General features: G+C 45.9%; 1 protein-coding gene across 4 annotated transcripts in view; it reads right to left on the reverse strand.

The window, feature by feature from the left end:
* BCL9 (BCL9 transcription coactivator) overlaps positions 1-17,408 on the reverse strand; it is a 100,933-nt gene that overhangs the window by 31,598 nt on the left and 51,927 nt on the right. Inside the window, exon 1 of one of the 4 annotated variants that reach the window (XM_083736059.1) lies at positions 3,929-4,095. The exons of 1 other annotated variant lie outside the window; for it this stretch is intronic. The gene's annotated coding sequence lies outside the window, so the exon portion shown is untranslated. Of the gene's footprint in view, positions 1-3,577; positions 3,818-3,928; positions 4,096-17,408 lie in introns of those variants that run through there. 2 more of the 4 variants (XM_083736058.1, XM_083736061.1) reach the window with 2 other exon arrangements.

Here is a 17,408-nt window from a genome sequence, read left to right on the forward strand (position 1 = left end):
AACAACTTGCACACAAAAATCAAATGCAAAGAACACAAATCCAATTCCCAAGCTTGGAGCTTATGAAGAAGTGGGAGATTTGTCTCAGCAGCTGCAGAGTGCTTTGGAGATGTTCTCAGGCCCCTTCCACGAATCTTTTAAGGCCTCTCCTTAGCTCTAAGCAAGGGACCCCATCACTTGAAGCAAGGGCATGGTGATAATGTTTGGAAGCCAGAACTTTTTGGGTGGCCACACAAAATTCATATGCCCCTGACAAACTGAACTCCTTTGTTTTTGAAATTAGAAGCCTCAAACTTGTTGATTACTGAAGTATCATTTTTGTTCTAAAAAGATTAATGCTTACACATACTTGTCAACTATTTAACCAATCACTTTTTAAAGGTCAAGGGGACAACTATGATAATGAGATAGCCTATAGTATGCTGTCAGATGAAAGCACAGTAGGCTGTGGTAAAGGGAACCCTGACTGTTAAGATCCAGTCGTGGACGACTCTGGGGTTGCGGCGCTCATCCCGCTTTACTGGCCAAGGGAGCCGGTGTACAGCTTCTGGGTCATATGGCCAGCATGACTAAGCCGCTTCTGGTGAACCAGAGCAGCGCACGGAAACACCATTTACCTTCCCACTGGAGTGGTACCTATTTATCTACTTGCCATTTGTGCTTTCGAACTGCTAGGCTGTGGAGCACCCATCAAGGGTAACACCATGCCTCAATTCAGCTGCTCACTGTTACCTGGAGGGATTGGGAAGTGCAGAAGCAGAAAAGTTTTAACTTCCTCTAGTCAAAATGAGATGCTACTGCTCAGCTAAGAAAGCAACATGACCAGTATTAGTTTGGCAACTCCCTCTTATCAGCAAACATTTCACTACACACACACACACACACACACACACACACACGGAGAGATGAGGTCCCAGGTCACTCTTATTTGGCTTAAAACCATAAGTGAGAACAAAAAAAAAAAATCCTGAGCATCATTATTTAAAAGTGCAACATCTTCCACGTTCAATAAAGATAGTCCATGTTCACCATATTTTAATACACGACTCATAAATGCAACATCTAACTTGACACCAAAATAATATGTCAAGTGGCACGCTTTAGATAAATGTAAATCAGTGTAAATTAGCTGCAGCTCTTCTGCTGGATTCCCCCCCCCCCAGCACACATTGACCAGGTTGCTGAGCCCTACCTCAAGCTAAGCAAAATCAAGTAGATAAAGAGGAAATAAATGTACAGTATGTTGAATTAGTTTTACATTCCAAATTTGGTTTATGGACCAAAAATTTACCAGGTAGTTTTGAGCTAGCTCACATTCATCACACTATTCTAACCAACTGGCTAAATTTCATTTCATCTGTAAGCTGAATGGAAGAGCCATAATAATGAGAACATACATGCCATTTAAAAGCATTTCTTAACACACCACACTCAGACAACAGTATTCAAAGTGATATATAAATGAAGTTCTTAGCTTCATTTGTGCAAGTGCCCTCAGTCCCCCTCAGATAGAAAGTACTGAGGAACTACCCCTCCAGGAATCGCTGCAATGACTACAGACTGTGCACACTTGAATATATGAATTAAAAATAAAGCTGAATGGAAGCAAGTGATATTTGTGGATGATATGATGTGCCCACGCTGCTATACTCCAATGTGCTTTTCTTTTAACTACTTTTACACAAATGTTTTCTGCTTTGCCACCATTTTACAACACATTAAAATAACTCAAGTTTCAGTGCGAACCAAAATAGACATTTTTTTCCTCTCATCTTAACACAAGTTGATGGACTGCATAGTCAGCCTACTCTGTTGTTTATTTAAATGGAGCATTAGTTTAGTAAGAAAAAAGTAGCAAACAGGGAGGTAGAATAAACTGAATGCAAAGACTGCCAATCTGAAGTTAAGATAGCACACCAGAGTATTTAGCATTTCAGAAAAAAACCAAGTTCTCTTTGTATACTACCCCTACATCAACATTCAAGTGACCTAAAGACCAGACTCAAGAAAGGCTAGGAGGAAAAGGCCCTACTGAATTGTGTGGCCTCTCCTACCTTCAGCTATGAAACTACGTACTAAACTACGTACTAACTCTACATATCACAGGTCAAAACTTAGGAGCAAGTCTGTCTCCCCATTTACAAAAAGGGTTTTGGAATGTAAGAGCAATTAGTCTATTACTTTAAGACCAATGCATAGTATGATCTAATCTGTATGTAGTTCTAACTACAGAACTAAAAAATGACTGAATGTGTAAATTTCCAGGGTGGAGATAACCTCAACAGATTTGCACCATCTACCTACGCATGCAATTAAGCAAACAGGTACTGACCAATATCCACAGCACTTCAGTAGAAATTATCAAGCCCCTGATTTTTATTCTCCCCCCCCCCCCGCCCAAGATCTACAGCTCCCTTTAACTAGCAATGTGGAATAGTACTCCTTGCAGACTGGGCATCTAGTTCACAATCCCTCTGACCAGCATTGTTGGGAGGGGGAGCACTATGCTCTCTGGTCATGTACAGAAAGACCTCTTAAACAGCTCTGCACACCTTACTTTCTTAACAGCCTTGCGGAGGGTCGCCTACGGGCACCCCATTTCCACACACTGGATGCACAAACCGTTTTCTTACCCCCTTGCACTTTTATTCTTCTGTACCGCCCCCTCAGGCCCATGACGACTGCTTGGCAGCCCAGAAGACACAAACACACACTCCGTCCCTCTCCCCCCAACCCCACCTCAAAGCCTAAAGCAGCTCCTCACCTCCAGAAGCATCTGCAAAATCCTCCCCCCTTTCAGCGGCGACCCACAATGGCAAATCCCCTTATTTAACTGGAACGGGGAGAGGAAAACGAGGGTGGGGGAGTGTGAAGCGTTCCTTACCCCCAAATTCCCAGGCTCACTCCGTTTCTTCCACCCTGTTTTCATAACCCAGGCTGCCTTCCTCCGTTACCCACAGAGACGCACGAGACCCCCCGCCCCGTCCCGAAAGGGCTGGCATCTCCTGCCCAGACACCCGCCTTGCCACAACACGCACACCATCCACACACACACCAAAGCGCATCCACATACTACTCCGTGTACACAGATAGCCCACCCGCCCCCCTTTTCCCAGACTCAAGGTTTCTCTCCCCCCCCCCCCCCGGGCCGTTTGTTCTTCCCCTCATGCGATGGACACGCCTCTTCCCTCCGGCCTCCTCCACGGCTCTCCTTCCAACCCGCCCCCCCCCCGCCCGTCCGCCTCGGGCGACTACTCGGAGCCGCCCCCACCCCCGCCTCGCTTTGCCAATCGCCGACCCCTCCCGCCTCTTTCCCTCCCGCCCGCGCCCCCACCTCACGCTCCCCGCGCCCGCCCGCGCCAGGTTTTTCGACCAGCCCCCAAACTCCGAAACTTTCCCCCGAACAGGCAGGCGGGAGGGCGGTTACCCGGTCCTCTCGCCGCGTCGCCCCCCCCCCCACCAGCACCACCTCAACACACGCGCGCGCACAGCCCGCCTCCCCACGGCCCGCAGTTTCCACGGGTGCCGCTGGCACCATGCGGAGGAGCCTCCTGCCCGCCTCCCTCCGCACGCTCACCGCTCTTGCCCACCAAGGGCGGAGGGGCCTGGCCCGGCCGGGGGGCACCTCTCAGCCCCGGGCAGGAGGCGGCGGCGGCGGCGCAGCGTCTCCCCCCGGCGACGGCGAACTCGCTCCTTTCCCGCAAACACACACAGGCTCCATTGTCCGCCAGCCAGCCAGCCTCCCCCCTCCTCCTTCTCCTCCTCCCCCTCTCCCACATGGTACCGCCCATCGCCCCTCGGCCTCCCTCCTACTCTTGCGCGCCCCCCCCCCCCGTCCGCTCCCCGCGAATGAAGCAGCCTATCGCGCGCGCACTTCCCCCAACCCCCCCGGCCCACCCAATCAATGGAACGTCCCCTCCTCACTCACGGGCAGACTTTGACTTCTCCAAGCCATCAGGGCCGCCTCGCCTCCCCAGCAACGGGAATGGTAGTGTCCCGATGGAGAGATGGGGGGGGGCTAGATCCCCCCCTTTCCTCTCTCTCGGAATGGTATCAACTGATTCCTTAAAGAGACAGGCCTTGAATGCATGGGTCCTTCCTCCCCTGTAAAGCAGCACCGCCCTCACCTCCCTCCATTCATCCTGGCACCGCCCCCGCAATTAGCATAGGCCAGCCCCATACCTCAAGGTAGTTTTCTTTCCGCCGCCTCTTCCCTCTTAAAGACGCAGCCACCCAATGGCACTTCTTAAAGCGACATGCTGCCCTTTAAAAAAAATATTCTTTTCCCCCCACCACACACACACACCCCGCAAAGCCATCTCCACCAGGAACTCCTCGGAGCCAGCCTGGAATCTCGGCACGTTTATTTCAAGGCATCAGAAGGCATAGAAGTGTCTCTGTGGCAATGCGAGGGGGAGGCACACGTCCCAAGCCTAAGCCACACCCAGGCAGGGCGCGCACACACACAAAAACACACACACGGACGCTCTGCACACTTCCCACACCTCAGGGCCCCTCGTCTCCCAGGTACGGCAGCCGCACCGCACGCTGCAAGAGCACACACAACACCTCGCCGCGCTGAGATGCGTAAGCCTGAAGCAGGCTCTTACCAAAATCAAGAGACAGAGCGAGTGAGGCAGGGAGTCGGGCTGCAGCGCAGCACAGGGCGAACACACGTTCTCCTCCCGCTTCCACTTGCCCCCCCCCCCCCAAAAAATAGCAGACACTGATTTAAAGAGCATGTCTGCACCATCCATCTCAATTGCAGGCGCACAAATTGGATTTTGCAGAATTAAAAGCCTAGCTCTCTGGCCGGGAGGTCGGGGTCGTTGTATTAATTCAGGAGATGCATTCCATCTCGGCGATCGGGCGCCCCCCCGAATCTGATCGGCTCCCAGATTTATTCTCTCCTTCCAACCTCACACGCCCGCTCCCCCGTCTTGTGTGCCCTATTACATAAACCCTGCGGGCTATCAACCAAACCAAACGCATCACACGCTTTAATGTTGCTAGGTATACTCCAGATCCATTAAAATCTATGGAATTGTGGTCACTGGTATCGATAGGTATGTGGATTGCACCCGTATGACACTTCGCTGGCAAAACAGACATAAAAAAGCCAAAAGGCGGCGGGGGAAACATGTTCATATTGATTTAATACAGCTCCTCTTGGCCTGTGGATTGTGGCTAGCTACAGATATCCACAAACCACAGTGGTTATAATGAATTTGCAGGGATTAGCTTCCAGCATTTTTAATTTCCACACGTCTTTACAATTAAACGGCAATGAGATGAAATGAAAATTTGTGCCTCCTTTTCTTGTCTCTAGGAGGCAGGAGACTTAACCCTCTCCACCATATACTCTTACTAAAGTTCAATTCTCAAGTTTAACCCCTAACATATTTCCTCCTGTTTCCTTTCCTCACCCTCACATTCGAGTGGGAATTTTGCACCTTACATTTGCCCATCCCCTCTCAAACCCACCCCCACAACAAAGAGATGGAAAACAGAATTGGCACTAACTTTTGTGAATATAGCTTCCCATTTTGAGCATAATGGAATACAGGAGGCAAATCCACATTGTCTCCTTCGTTGTATTTTGAACTGGAGGCACCAACCAATAGTAACAGAAACAGCCAGTTCTTCAGTTCCCTTTGTAGCCGAAATTCACTGGGGCTATCATGGGCACCACAGTGGAGGATGGGGAAAGATGTGTCTGTAAGTCATGTTTCTGAAGTACACAACAAGCACTGAATGTGAACATGGAAAGTGGTAATTTAGCTTCCTAAGAACTTTGGTTTCCACTTAAAACAAAAAACAAGTTACTAGCCCTTATGGTTGCATAAATGAATACACAGTGCCTGACACACGCAGCCAAGAAAACCGAAGTGTGTGGGACATGGGTGAGAGGGAGAGGTAGCTCTGAACTGCTTTTAATGGCTATAGTGCATGAGGATATGTATTTAAGCATCGATTCTTTCACATACTTAAAAAAACAGCAAAAGTGTGTTCTCATTGTGAGCACTCTATCATGTACACACAGAAACCAAGCCCAAACATGCAGATCTGTTGTACCAATAAGATTTCGGGGGGCAGTTTCAACTTTCCACAGTACAATTTAAAGCCCTTTGAAAACTTCCCAAACCAGTTTGCCCATAGACCATGGTGTATGTGTTTACCACAGGCTATGCCAGCTCCACAGTGCCACTTCCAAGCCTCTGAGAAGTTATCACCTGTACGCATTTTATATTTCATAAGGTCTCATAGAAGGTTTTTGGTTTTTTAAAGTAACTTGCATGCTGAGCAGATAGAGCGCATCTACCCATGACCCACCCACTCACCCAAGAACCTGTGCCCATTGGTGGAGAAGGAAATAAATGCACAAATAGGCTAAGTAAATGATCCTATCATAAACGGATAAAGAGAACAAAGTGATATGCATTAGGACCAAGACTAAAATATCTCATAACAAAATACACATCTTTATGGAAGGTTGATATGTGGTTTTCTAAATATGTTTCGTAAACATCTGAAAGGCCCTGCAAATATTATTGTGCAGGGCATAAATAGGAGGCTGTCTTTCAGAAAGCACAGGTTAAGAATCTGTTGCAATAATGATAATATTTAGTACTTGTGTTGCACTTTATAATGTTCCAAGCACTCCATGTACATTGTGATTCTTGTTACACTCCTCGAAAGTAGGTCAGCATTATTACACCCATATTGCAGATACAATTTCCATATCAGTTGCCTGTATCCACCCACTAAGTTTGCAGCTGGGGCAACCTCTTTGCACAGCTCACACTCAAAGACACTATTGGATAGCAGATCTCCTAAAATAATTTTATTATTATTAATTATTATTTTTATTTAGTTTGCTAGTTGCCTTACAAAGACAGCCTGGAGGCAACATACTAGAAATCTAAAACAAAAAAAGTTTTTTTAAAAACACACAGACACACATAAAGAATTAAGATTATAATATTTAAAAGCATATCAACTTCATTTATTTAAAATGGGATTAGATATTTTCATGGGAGGCAGGTCCTTGAACAAGCACTAGCCACAATTACTAAATGAAGCTTCCCAATTCAGAGACAAAATTCCTTTGAATATCAGTTCTTGGAGGGTAGGCAAACATCAAGAGAACTTTTGCCTGAATGCCCAGAACTGTCTGGTTGACTACAGTTGGAAAAAGAATGCTGTACTAGAAAGACCCTTGCGTCTTTCCAGCAGGACTCCTGCATTCTTAAAACCAGCACAACAAGCAAGGTTTATATGCTACTTTTTAAAGAAGCACTTTTAAAAAATGGTGTTCTCTATCCTCAGGCTAAAGAGGTGCATTCCCCCACCTAGTTCCCAATTCATTTTGCTGCATGTGTAGGGCTTTTTCAGTGCTGGCACCCCAACTCTGGAGTTCACATGATCTCAGAGAGGTTTGCCAGATTCAAGCACTGCACTTTTTAGTGCCAGATGAAGGCCTTTTCATCTGCCCAGGCATTTTAGAAGTTTATAATTGCTGTTTGATCTAACAGTTTTAAATCCTTTTTGCCTCTGGTTAATTTTGGTTTTATTGTTCTGCCCTTTACAGTTATTCGGTGGCTTTATGCTATTATTATATTTCCATCTGGTGGCAATGTAATCACTAATTTACCATTAGATATTCGGCCAAACTTATACAGTTATTACACCAGGAGGACACACATGACCATAATGCCACAAACCAGTTCCTTGTTAGTTCACCACTGTCTTTTCGTTTTCAAAAGCGATTTCAGTGTGGTACTGTTCAATTAGCTGATTTATTTTTATAAACAATAACAGTGAGAGGTTTTTGTTATTGCAGTTTTGGCACATGTTCAGGTTTCTGATGATGCAAAAGCTAACTTCACAAGAGTGTTCACTCTATGCAGAATAGTTTGCTGACATTGGCAACAAATTTGTTTTTGAAGTCTAAGTATTCACTGAAGCTACTATTTATCTCTGGGTTCATGGCAGCATCTTTAAATGCCCAAGGACGTATCCTTCCAGTTCAACCCCAAATTGAAGCTGGATTGGACCTCCGATTCAGAAACTGTCAGGACTTTTGTGGCATTGTACAGAGGCCACATATTGTCCAGAAATGGACAAAATAACCCACCAAATAACTTGCTCTCATAGAAAAATGCTTCTACCTGTCATTGTAACCTGAGCTCTTCGTTAACAGAGCCCTCATATTATGCCAGGGCCAGAAACACACCTCTGCTACATGGCCAGGAGAAAAAGGGAACATACATACGAAAAAATATTAAACATGCATTAGACTGATACATGCATTAGAATGATAGACACTCCCACAGTGTCCCAGGAAACACCACCACAGCCGCCTTCTTCTTCTTCTTCTTCTTCTTCTTCTTCTTCTTCTTCTTCTTCTTCTTATTATTATTATTATTATTATTATTATTACCCCACCCATCTGCCTGGGTTTCCCCAGCCACTCTGGGCCACAACTGGGGACTGTACTGCCACCAGTGCCCACATGACCCCCCCCCCATACAAAGAGCTAATGGCAATGTAGAAATCCCACTCCACCCTGGCACACACTCTTACATCACCACGAGAACAAGCACAAAAAAGCCCACAGCTTGTAACTCTGTTGCAGGCAGTCCCAAGGCAACCTTACAGTCTGGGGTTCAAATCCCCTTATACCATTCACACACACTGTTTGAGCTGCAAAGCACAGAGAAAGGGAAGGAAAAAACACACCCACATAATTCCCTGGGCAGAATGACTGCAGAGAAAACACACACACACACACACACAGAGAGAGAGAGAGAGAGAGAGAGAGAGAGAGAGAAGCCAAGTAGCTAAGGGGAGGAACCAGGACAGGCAGCCAAAGACACACACGGAGAGCAGCAGCCTCCACTGGCTCACTGCACAGAACTGAACATAGGGTCATCTAGTCCAACTCCCTGCAATGCAGGAATCTTTTGCCCATCGTGGGGCTTGACCCTGAGATCAACATTCCAGATGGAAGGCAGGAATATAGCCCCCTTCACCATTTATATGACAGCAAGGTGGGCAGACAGTCATCTCAGGAGTAAAAGAGAGGGAGCTGCAAACTCTGCAAGGCAGCTCCCTAACCAGTTGGTTACAGCAGAGCTCAGTCACTGCATGAGGTCTTTGTCCGTCTCCTGCCTCCCCACCCCCACCCCTCACAAGCACAGGGGATGCAAGAGGAACTATCTGCACAGAGTGGCTCATGTTTTGCATGGTGAAGGACCATGCTTCAAATTAAGACACACGCACACCCCACCCTCATGCTAGAAAATAGGAGGGATGTTGGGTCTCCATACAACCAGGAGCAGCACTGCATGAACCAATAGCCTTGTCCCTGAATACAGCAATTGCCTTTTGGCCCACTCTTTCCCCTGATGTGGCCATCCCCCACCCAATGTTGCCTCATATGCCAACCCTGTCAGGTGGCATCCTAGAAGGCTTCAATGCCCTTCCTGATCTCTTCTGCATCATACACATCATTCGCTTTCCTAACCCAGGAACTGCAAAATACACCCCAGCACCAATCCCACTTGTGCAATCTGACAGACCCCAGGGAAATGGGGTGATGGGGGGGGGGGACACCCATATCCACCAGTCTCCCGGAGGCAGGAACAGTCTCCCAGAGGCAGGAGATTCTGAAAGGGAAGTCAAATGTGTGGAATGCCAGGCAGGCACTCTAGTAAGGCTCTTGTGCCTTGGACAGTGGCAGGACAGGAAGCTATGGCACCAGCTCCACGGTAGAAACAACTCCACCTGTTGCATAACTGTCTGTCTGCAATTTTCCAGGATACAGGAGCCTGCCTAGCACAAATATGTTAACAGCTCCATGAAAGAACAGTCAACAATATCTGGGTCATTGCTGCTGATCACCAGGATAGGCTTGTTGAGGTGTGGGGTGGACCTCTCTACCTTTGGGACAGTGGCCTGCAGAGAGCCCAGGAAGACAGAAAGAGGACAATGAGCAAGGATCAGCAGCTGGAGCATGTAGTCCTTGAATCTAGCTGCACAGCAGGTGTTTATGATGCCGAGAGAATGAGGGGTGCTATCTAAGCGCGGACCTGAGAAAAACAATACAGACATATAGCTCCCCCTTGCAGATTGTAGTGAAACTGTGTGCACAAGGGCGGTTTGTTCTGCTCCGTGCATCTGGGTTGTGATCCTGCAAGGCAAAATACCTCTTGAGCCTCTGCCCAGTGATGATAATGGTGTTTGCCAACAGAGAGCTTACCTGCATGTGGGAGTGAATCTTTCTCCTTTGTGGAGATTACTGCTCCCCACAGTTAAGGGAGAAGAGTGCTAGAGCAAAGACAGTTTGTGCAACACACAGTATTCACTCATGGCAAAGTGGCTGGGCGAGACAAGGGAAACAGCTGTAGCAGTTACACATGATGACAGATGTTCCCCTTTCCCTTGCTTACTTGTGTGATGTTCTGTTTTGGCACCCCCGGTTTTGGGAATGGAGTCTGTTTGTGTCTGGAGTCCTATGCTGTAAAGGTTCTATGCAGAGAAGTGCTATCAGTGAGCTCAAGTTCATTCGCGTAAATCTGCTTTGTGGAGACAGGCTGCTTTGCACAAGATACTCTGTGTGCAAAGTGCCCTTTTCCCCATAGTTAGCCATCACCAGAGATCTTTCTTGTGAGCCATTAGCAGGCAAGCAGCTGTGGCTATTTGCCCTCCCATCTGAGGGCTTGGATACACTTCCGCCTAGAAAGCACAGGTCCAAGCAGTTTTGCCTTTGCCCCACAACTTCCCCCTAGAAAACTCACTCTTAGTGATAAAATTGGAACAAACTGTGGAAAACCCGATTGCCGTTTGCTCCAATTCAGTGCTAAACAACTGGTTTCCCCAAAGGAAAGCAGTGGGCTAAATGGAAGTCTGGATAAGCCCTCTGTTGTGGTCTCCTTCTGTGACAGTGGTGGCTAACCAGTGGGCTATAGTTGTGCCCACCCCCGTAAGTTTTTTGTGGCTTCCCAATAATGTATCTTAAAAAAAAATATTATATTAGTTTTGAAAACAAAACAAAAACAAACTATGAGTCCTTCACTATGATGCCAAAAGGTTTTGTTGTCGCCGCACAAAGAGTCTCCAATTTTTGTCCATTTTAATTTTTTAAAATACATTTTAATTATTACTTTTAAAAGAAATCTCCCAGCTTTCATAGGTGCCCTGATGTGATTCTCCAATTTGTCATAATTTTCATTAAAAAAAAAAAAAAGATTACACTGCACTCCCCTCTGCTGTGATTCCCTGATGCCAAAACATATTTTTCACCCCTAGTTCTACTTAGAAAAGAAATAGTCACACCCCTTTTAAAAACTTTGGCCATGTCCACTTTCGTACTTTCATCACTCCCACTCCGGCGTGTGAACCCCTTCAGAGGGTTGGCCATCAGTCAACTTAAACATATTTGTCTTGGGGCATGTGCAAAAGTAGTTATCAAATATGTATCGGAGAGAGGAAACAATTACCCCATCCAATCACTGAAGGAACACAAGAAGAACCTGCTTGACCAGGCCAATGACCCATCAAGTCCAGCATCCTGTTCTCACTGTTGCCAACCACATTCCTATGGGAAGCCCATGCACAGAACCTGAGTGCAAGAGCACTCTCATCCCCTGCAGTTCAGAACTCAGCTGGTATTCAGAAGCATACTGCCTCCGAAAGCGGATGTAATAGCCCCCTGGGGTTAATAGCCAGTGGTAGCCTTATCCTCCATGGGCTGTCTAATACGCTTTTAAAACCGTCCAAGTTGGTGGCCGTCATTGCCTCTTGTGGGAGCAAATTCCATACTTTAATTATACACTGTGTGGAAAAACTACTTTTTTGTCTGTCCTGAATATTGCAACATTTAGCTTCATTGGATGTCCACGAGTTCTAGTGTTATGAGGGAGAGAGAGAAATTTATCTAACCACTTTCTCCATGCCATGCTTAACTTTATAAATTTCTATCATATCACCTCTTATTTGCCTTTTCTCTAAACAAAAATGTACCCAAAAGCTGAAACCTTTCCTCATTGATCATTTTGATTGCACTTTTCTCAACCTTTCCCAACTTTACAATATCCTTTTTCAGATGAGGTGACCAGAAGTGCACATGGTATTCCAAATGTGGTCCCACCATAGATTTGTATACTGGCATTATGATATCAGCAGGTTTATTTTCAATACCTTTCCTAATGATCCCTAGCATGTAATTTGCATTTTTCACAGCTGCTACACACAAGGTTGACATCTTCACTGAGTTACCTGCTACAGCCCCAAGGTCTTCTTCCTGGTCAGTTGCCACCAGTTTAGACCCTCATGAGTGTACAGTAAGACTTTTAACCTCAAAGTGCATCATTCTACACTTGTTTACACTGAATTGCATTTGCCATTTTACTGCTCATTTACTCACTTTGGCTTTGTAAAGCCTTTCTGTTTATTGACCACCTTTTTAAAGCAGGGGTGGGCAACCTGTGGTCCTCGAGTTGTTCTTCGTCTTCCACTCCCATCAGCCCCAGCCAAAATGGACAATGGTTGTCAAGGACTGGTTGGATGCAGAGCGGGAGGAACCAGCTGGGGAACCAGCAAGGGAAGAAGGCTCAGAGCCTTCTTGTTGGCGGGACAATGATGAGTGGTCAGAGGGAGAAGACTGGGAAGAGGAGGTGTCAGAAGCTGAAGGGGTAACAGGGCTTAGTGAGCTGGGAGTTTGTTCTAGGGAGAAGTCAACATTCAGCAGCTGAAGCTGGCAAGTGAGAGGAGGAAGGGCAAGAGGCAGAGATGAGTCAGGCTGATGAAGAGTCAGGGGGTCTCCCTTTCCTGCTGGGCAAACTCCACTACCCCCTCCCCGTGTCTTTCATAACCAGGAGAGGCATGAAAAGGGCAGAGGAGAGATTGGCTGCATGCAGGCGTAGTCTCTGATTGCTTGGTAAAAGTCCTGGAGAGGAAGAGACAGACAGCTGTGGAGATGTAGGGACCTTTAGTCTTGGCAACTAATTTCATGGAGGAAGACCCACTGGGAATGAGCTGTTGTGTTCATTAGGCCTGACACTCAGCCAAGTCTGTGGAGATCTTGTTTTTGCTAATACAAAGTTAACTCCAACTTTGGACTGTGTGATTACTGACCAGCACGTTCTGTGACAGTGGTTAAGGACTGTGGAAATTGCAGGCCAGCACCAGCTGTAGAACTACAGTTTCCCTATCTCTGGATTTAGAGAATCATAAAGACTGGCTCCTGATTAAAAGAAGAAACCAGTTCTTTGCACACACACACACACACACACACACACACACACACACACACACAATTGATGAATCTAGTGAATGAGAAAACAAGATTGTCAAGGAATGTAGGAGTGCATAATTCTGGTCTTCATGAAACTCCACTGCTTTCAGATGCTGGATGCTCTCTGGCCCACAGTTAGCAACCTGCTGAAAAATGTTTTGAGAAAGGGCATGTTCCAAGTGATGGCTCAGACATCACCCTAGACTTCCCACATCATTAATAAGGGCAAATGAACTTTCAAAGACAAGTCAGAAACCTATTCTGGACAATAGAAACTATGAGAAATCCATCCCTGGATGATGTCCCAGACTTAGTAATACTTGACAGATGGAACTCTGCTGATGATCCAATTGTTGATTCATTTCACAAACCAGAAGATAAAGGCAAAAAGCAGCACCAGGATTTTCAGAAGGATGACGCTGAAAATTGTGCATGTAATATCTATGATACTAACGGAAAGAACTTCCTTGCTCTTTTGAACAGCCCACAACCCAAGGCAAAGACAAAAATACAAGTGCATGATGGTGCCATCATTATTCATTATTTGCTGCCACATGTACATTTTGATAACTATGCACATTTCACATTATCCTCACATTAACTGGTGCCTGTTTCCTTTGGCACGCACGTACACACACACACACACACACACACACAAATTCAGGTTTGGCACTTAGGCCACTGAACCAAGCATGAAAGAAACTGTTGCATGACAAGACTTTATTTATTCTTCATCATTTCTCCTTCTTCAATATGTTTTCCTTTTCTATTTTGGATGCTCCTCGGAGGAAAAAAAAGTCAGCACGCTTTCCTCATTTTCAAAGTTACGTTAGTACTCAGCCTTGTCAACTGTGGGAATCAGCTGCAGCAACTGCCTTGGGGAATGAATCCCCAAAGCAGGGATTCTCATAAGAGAAATCCCTACTGAGGCATTTCACCATGGAAGTAAACAGCAGTGCATCTCGGCTGAAGTAAATTGCTGCTTGACAGGTTGTATGCTGAGAACCAGGCTCAGGTGGAGAGGTCCCAGGCTATTTGGGATTTAACAGTCATTGCCAACAATGTGAATTGGACTGTGAATGGAGGACTTTCCTTTACAAATAACACAACACTCCCATCTCTTTAGCCTATTATAGCAAATCTGTTACCATCTAGAATTGCCATTGCCGCTGACACAGCTCCCTGTACCACAGCTGAGACTATATTTCAAACTCTGAGGGGTCAGCATCAGTTTTTTCAGACCTTTCAGGTGCTAGTCTCAAGCCTGGCTAACTAAAGTAAATGCATCCAAGCATTTAACATAACATCACAACTGCTTTGGCCATCAGTGTGCATACGAGTGAAGGTTTAAATTGCTACACCAAAAACAAATTCCTATGGACCAGCATTTAACTTAACAATAACAATACTTGCCATTTATATACATTTCTGAGTGTTCAAAACACTTCACATCCATTATCTCAATGCTACAGATACTTCCACCAGGTACTCAGGCAGCCTGGCACATGGGATTTCCCCAACCGTATTATGTATTGGTTCTGCAAATACCCACTTGGATTCTGAGCTATTTATTTCAATGTGTCTCTGGGGCGGAAAGCAGAGCTACTTAGATTTCACACTGCCAGAAGAAGACAAACTGTATGTTCATGAACTCTATGAATATATATACGAATACCAATATTTGTACCAGCTTGTGTATTGTTTGCCCAATTCAGTGCAAGTCAGAGTTCCCATTACTTTAAAAGTTGCGTAGTATTAGCAATTGCAGATTCTCTTCCCATAATGGAGTGCTAGAAGAAGCCGTATCTTGCAAAATTCTCTACTCCTATGAACTATGTTAGAGACAGCTCTGCAACGTTTTCTTTTTAAGGAAAAGGAGTTGCAAGTGCCTGTAATACAGCAGAAAGTACTAGTGGAGAAAACTCTGCCTGCTCCTGGCTGCCACCCAATCCTTCGGCTATTTTCTTACTCAGCTTCCCCAACTACTTCCTTCCCTTATGGGAAAAGGTGTGTGGACCTAGATCTTTTCACAAGGAAAGGTAAACTAAAGGGCAGGCTAGGTCACATCCACAGCATGCATTTAAAGCACAGGGTTTCCCCCAAAGGGTGCTGGGAAGTGGATCTGTGAGGATGTAAATGACAGTTCCCAAGATTCTTTGGGGGAAGCCATGTGCTTTCAATGTATGTTGTGGATGTGACCTTAGAGGGGCACTTTGAGCAGGAAAACTGAAGAGAGGGAAAGGGTTAACTACCTTCTTCCCACCACCTGCTTCTCCAGTCCCAATTACCCCCACTGGAAGTGGCTTTTGCTATTTCACATGTCGGTTGGGATATCTAGGGCAGCAACATGTTTAATGCTGAAAAATGTTTTCTGTGCAGTTGAAACAATACAGCAGTTGCTGTAAAAGACATTATCTTTGCATGGAAAGTGCTTTGAGAATGAGTCTGGTAGCGTGGAGAGTTTCCATAGAACTGATACACATGTAGCCATGTGAAGACCTTCCATGTAAAAATATTTTTGGGAGGAATCATGCTGCAGCCATAACACTGATATGAAGCAGCTCTGGAGAAGGAATTGGCACATGTGCTGGTTGGAGCAAGAATAGTTGGTCCAATATCAACGTATTAGGTAAAGGTAAAGAGACCCCTGACCATTAGGTCCAGTTGTGGCCGACTGGGGTTGCGGCACTCATCTCGCTTTACCGGCCGAGGGAGCCAGCGTACAGCTTCTAGGTCATGTGGCCAGCATAACTAAGCTGCTTATGGCAAACCAGAGCAGCACACGGAAACACCGTTTACCTTCCCGTCAGAGCGGTACCTATTTATCTTTTTGTACTTTGACGTGCTTTCGAACTACTAGGTTGGCAGGAGCAGGGACCGAGCAACGGGAGCTCACCCTGTCATGGGGATTCGAACCGCCAACCTTCTGATCGGCAAACCCTAGGCTTTGTGGTTTAACCCACAGCACCACCCGCGTCCCATCAAAGTACAGTGGTACCTCAGGTTAAATACGCTTCAGATTACCGGTACATACGCTTCAGGTTACAGACTCTGCTAACCCAGAAATATTACCTCAGGTTAAGAACTTTGCTTCAGGGTGAGAACAGAAATCGTGCTCCGGCGGCGCGGCGGCAGCAGGAGGCCCCATTAGCTAAAGTGGTGCTTCCGGTTAAGAACAGTTTCAGGCTAAGAATGGACCTCCGGAACGAATTAAGTACTTAACCCGAGGTACCACTGTATTACAAAATTATAAATAAAACTACAGTACACTGGTGTGCTTAATTTGACCCTTGTAACCTATTCTGAATACAGGGGTTTAGCTTTGCAAACTGCTCTACATAGAAGAAACCCAATGTTGAAACGAAGAACCCCTTCTGCAATGTATCTTGAGCCGAGTACAAAATGCACGCACCTCATTTCAGCTTTCAACCATACATGTGTTATATGCAGCCTTTCACTTTCAAAATGGTTAAAAGCTGTGCCCAGCAACGGGCCAGTGGTTGCAAATGTTTTGAAGAGTACAGCTGCCAACGTGTTCATGTGCTATTGATTAAATGTCAGAGGACACATGCACTTTGGATGTGCTGGGTTAGAATTCGAGTGCGTGGTATTATCTAAAGGGCTACTTAAAGTCGCGTTCGCCCAAGAGCTGCATATAAGCCAAACAATCAAATGCTGCCTCTGAATTAACAGCCACTGTCCCAGCACAACAGAAACCAGAAGACTAAAAAAGATGATGCACTTAGAGAGTTAAATTCCCTTCCAGGAATACGTAGGCGTTGTTGTCTGTTTTGCAGGGCAGAAATCAATATTCCCGCCTCTTCTCCTTCTGTTATTTCACCTTGAGATACTTGCACTCAGACAGATGAGTTTTGAATCTTATTCTCTGTTACTACAACTTATTTCCTTCTAACAATTCGCAGGGTCACAGATGTTCATGCAGCATTAACTTGCCTGTAATTTGCTTCCCAGCTCTCTAAACGGAATGCCATTAGTGCTTCAGCTACACTTACTCTTTCTGCAGATCACAAAGCTACTTCTACTTGGCTGTGTCTGTGCCGTCCCAATCACGGCCATCTACTTAGTGACCCAATATCCAACTTTTCCC

The sequence above is a fragment of the Podarcis gaigeae genome (assembly GCF_964106915.1).
Source record: "Podarcis gaigeae genome assembly, chromosome: 4".
Lineage (NCBI taxonomy): Eukaryota > Metazoa > Chordata > Lepidosauria > Squamata > Lacertidae > Podarcis > Podarcis gaigeae.